Below are 3780 nucleotides of genomic sequence, written 5' to 3'. Positions count from 1 at the left end.
TTTTTTGCGCGGGTATGACCCGCGTTTGAACACTCTCCCCTGGGCGAGGAGCGCGCTGAGTGGCCCGGGCTCGGCAGAACCGAGGACCAATGCGTGCGGACTCCGCGTGTGTGCTGGGTGCGGGTCCCGCGGCCCCAAACCCGGCGGACCGCGCGCAGCGTCCGGACCAGGAGGTGCCGGCGGCAGGGAGGAGGGCCCGGCGGCGGGCGCTCGGCACAAAGTGTTCCAGAACACCGCGGGAAGGCCTGCCAAATTCGCGGCGGGCCTGACGCGGAAACGCAGATAATGAGGCCCAAGGGCGGGACCGGGCGCACTGCCCCGGCCGGCTGCGAACCGCGCTGCGAACGCGCCGCGTGGTGCGGCGCGAAGGCCTAGCGAGAGGAAACGGAGACGCGCCGGCCTACCTGGGGAACCCTCCTACAGGTGGGCCGCCAGGATACCAAATGACACTGAGTCCCACACCGTGTTCCAGCAGGAGCCGGGCCAGCGGAATTGGGAGTCTGGACCCATTAGTATTTGTTGAGTGAGACCTAGTCTGCCAGGCGCAGTGATTTTTTAAATCTACATTAAAATCCTCAACCTTCTCGATAACCCTCGCGGGCAGTTTCTAGGTTGGGGAAACTAAAGCTGGGAGGTGGGTAAGGATGCCTAGTACTCAGGAACCACTCAGTAGTAACATTTGCTCAAAACTCAGGTCCCTCGTGTGCTTTCCATTCCAAACCCATTTCATTCATCCATCCAGTTTAGATATGAATTGGATACCTATGTGTGTCAGATCCCGAGCTCGGGGTTGGGGATGCTGGCACAGGAAGGGAGCCCTGCCGCCTCAGGCCTGGGGGCTGCCACCACTGTCCCGTCGGTATGCTCTGGCTTCCAGACGCCAGTGTGGGCACTAACGGTGACAGCGCCCCCAGGCTTCCTTATCTGTAAAGTCCTCGGGCTTGTTGTGAGGCTTTCATGAGTTGATACAGGTGATGTGGATAAGACAGAGCCTGGAACTAGGAAGTACTCAGGCATTATGAGTCATTATTACAGGCAGGAAAACAGACATTGAACTGGTGATGCCAAGTGAGCAAGAGTCGGGAACAAGGGGCTGTGGGAGGAAGAGCGAAGGAGGGAGAGCTGAGCTGGAGGGAGGGAGAGAGAAGGGGAGGTGCGAGGGACCTTTGTAGGGGAAGATGGATGAGGAAGATGGGAAGAGTTGGTCAAGCAAAAGCTAGCAAAGTGTGAACATTTTAGGAAAAGGACCTGGCACCTGTGAAATCCAAAAGGAACATGTCTCCATGGAAGCATGGAGAGAAGTCTAGAGTGGATGGAATGGAGAGCAAAGGGCAAGGCTAGGTAATGTGCAGAGGTGAGCGGCCAGAGCTCAGGGACCCAGAGACCTAGCGAGCCCTTCCATCTTTATCTTAAGCCAGCAAAGAATTGTAAACAGACAGGTGACATGATCAGGTGTGGGTTGATAAAAAAATTACTCTGGCTGCTGAGTACAACTGGACCGGAAGGGGATTCAGAGATCATGCCCCCTAAAAAAAAATCAAAAGCAGGGACTCGAAAAAGTACTTGCCCACCAATATTTATTGCAGGACTATTCGCAATAACCAAAAGGGTGGAAGCAACCTAAGTGTCCGTTGATGAATGAGTGGATAAACAAAATGGGCACTAGTATTCAGCCATAAAAAGAAATGAACTTCTGATACATGTTACAACATGGATGAACCTTGGAAACATTATGCTGGTACAATAAGCCAGACACAAAATGGTAAATATTGTATGATCCCACTTATATGAAATATCTAAAATCGGCAAATTCAGGGTGAGAGAGTGTAGATTAGAGGTTACTAAGAGCTGGGAGCAGGGAGGATGGAAAGTTATTGCTGAATGGGCACTGCATTTCTGTTTGGGGTAATGAAAAGTTCTGGAAATAGGTAGTGGTGATGATTGCACAATATTATGAATGTAATTAATATCGCTGAATTGTATGCTCGAATAGCAAATTTTATGTTCTATGTATTTACTGCAACTTCAAAAATTAATAATATAATATGCCAAAAACCAGTGAACTGTATACTTGAAATGAGTGAGTTGTGGCATGTGAATTCTATCTCCACAAAACTGTTTCCAAAAAACTGTTTTCAAAAAGTCAAATAACAGCAACCACAAAGTGAGTCTAGGGAGATGGTCATAACACAGGTGTCGCTAGGAGACTGTGGCCATGTGCTGGGCTGGGCTTCGCAGGCCCAGAGAGAAGAGGAAAGTGGCCCTATTGGGAAAACATTTGGGAGGGGGAGTGGACAGTGCAGTGTGACCAAGTCGTTATGAGACATGGGGGAGCCTGGCTTTCCTCTGCTTTGCCCCATAGCCACTAAATCAGATTTTAGTTCTAATCTTCTCTCTTTAAGAATTTTGGAATCATACAAAAAAAAAAAATTAAATAATTCCATCTGTCTTTCTCTCTAGAGTCCTTAGTTCCAAGTCCCTTCGGGCCCCCAACCAAGTGGAAACCAGTTACCATCCCGTCCTATTTTCCCCTCTAATTATTATACAATCAAATACCTAAACTCTGGGGCACTATAAAACTTGTAGGACAGGAAAATGGGGAGGAGAGCTCACACTTCAAAGAAAGAGAAACTTGTCAAATCAATCCAGGGCACAAAGAGGTTTCCACCAAGGCTCTTTTCCTTTCTTTGTCCTATGATAGAATTTAAAAAATCGAAAGCAGTCATGGCCACATGGTTCTTCAGCGCAGTTACAGGAGCCAGAATCAAAGTAAATTCAGCCTGATGAAGAGTGAGCCAAATAATAGATGCTCCCAAAACATTAATACAACAACCATTTGAGACAGGTGCTAACCAGGACCACCTCCATCATTTACTGGCACTGTGCAAAATGAAAATGCGGGGACCCTTGTTCAAAAATTAAGAATTTTAAGATAGACACGGCAGAGCATTAAACCAAGCAGGGGCTCTTTGGGCACAAGATCCTGAGTGGTGGCACAGGTCACACTCCCATGAAGCTGGTGCTACCACTTTTTCAGCGTCTTGGACGTGGAAACGGATGGCACAAACTCACGCAAATCATCTGTGGCAGGATGTGAAATCTTCTTAAACTGCAAAATCACAGAAGTGAGGGATGAGCATCATGAGGGGGGGTAATGTAAAAGTGTTCCTTTCTATGTGATGACACCATTGGGTGATTCCGGCCCTTCTTGCACATGAGTTTGAGACACGCCTCTGTACCCACAACATTCATTGTGTGGGGGAGAGACGTCCTTGCAGGAAATCTAAAATACAGCAGTCCTCCCTTATTTGAAGTTCTGCTTTCTGTGGTTTCAGTTACCTGCGATCAATTGATGTCTGAAAATATTAAGTGGAAAATTCTAGAAACAAACAATTCATACGTTTTTAAATTGCACACCATTCTGAGTAGCGTGGTGAAATCTTGGCCATCCTGCACCATGCTGCTGGCGATGCGACTCATCCCCTTGTCCAGCATATCCACACTGTGCATATAATACAATAAGATATTCTGAGAGAGAACATTTTCCTAACTTTTATTATAGTACATTATCACAATTTTCTATTTTATTATTAGTTATTTCTGTTAATCTCTTACTGTGCCTAATTTATAAATTAAATGTTATTATATGTATGTGTTATAGGAAAGAGCATAGCATATATAGGGTTTGGTACTATCTGTAGTTTCAGGCATCCACTGGAGGGTCTGCAACACATCCCCACAATTAGGGGGAATTACTGTACATTTCCAAATTACATGACT

The 3780-nt window shown here is 47.0% G+C and overlaps 1 protein-coding gene across 1 annotated transcript in view; it reads right to left on the bottom strand.

Annotated features, from left to right (window-relative positions):
• The window catches only part of EVA1C (eva-1 homolog C), a 71490-nt gene that overhangs the window by 67295 nt on the left and 415 nt on the right, over positions 1–3780 (bottom strand).

Source organism: Pteropus alecto, unplaced genomic scaffold (genome assembly GCF_000325575.1).
Source record: "Pteropus alecto unplaced genomic scaffold, ASM32557v1 scaffold3, whole genome shotgun sequence".
Classification (NCBI taxonomy): Eukaryota; Metazoa; Chordata; class Mammalia; order Chiroptera; family Pteropodidae; genus Pteropus; species Pteropus alecto.
Note: the sequence above shows the minus strand (reverse complement) of the source record. Positions and strands in the feature narration are given on the sequence as shown.